This window comes from Bombina bombina, chromosome 1 (assembly GCF_027579735.1).
Source record: "Bombina bombina isolate aBomBom1 chromosome 1, aBomBom1.pri, whole genome shotgun sequence".
NCBI lineage: Eukaryota > Metazoa > Chordata > Amphibia > Anura > Bombinatoridae > Bombina > Bombina bombina.
In genome coordinates this window covers 1564904640-1564905313 of record NC_069499.1, presented here as the reverse complement: position 1 = coordinate 1564905313, position 674 = coordinate 1564904640, and positions in this window count along the sequence as shown.

Genomic DNA, 674 nt, shown 5'->3' with positions numbered 1-674 from the left:
ACATGTGTGGTTGTATGCATGAGAGTCTGGGTAAGTGTTATGTATGTGTGTTTTTGTGCATGTGTGTACAGTGATTTGTGTGTAAACATGTATGGTTGTATGCATGAGAGTCTGGATAAGTGTTATGTATGTGTGTTTTTGTGCATGCGTACATGTATGTATAGTCATGTGTGTAAACATGTGTGGTTGTATGCATGAGAGTCTGGGTAAGTGTTATGTATGTGTGTGTGTTTGTGCATGCGTACATGTATGTATAGTCATGTGTGTATACATATGTGGTTGTATGCATGAGAGTCTGGGTAAGTGTTATGTATGTGTGTTTTTGTGCATGTGTGTACAGTTATTTGTGTGTAAACATGTATGGTTGTATGCATGAGAGTCTGGGTAAGTGTTATGTATGTGTGTGTGTTTGTGCATGCGTACATGTATGTATAGTCATGTGTGTATACATATGTGGTTGTATGCATGAGAGTCTGGGTAAGTGTTATGTATGTGTGTTTTTGTGCATGAGTACATGTATGTATAGTAATGTGTGTATACATACAGTCAAGTGTTATGTATGTGTGTGTGTATGCATGTGTGCACAGTGATTTGTGTGTATACATGTGTGGTTGTATGCATTAGAGTCTGGGTAAGTGTTATGTATGTGTGTGTGTCTGTGCATGTGTGAATGT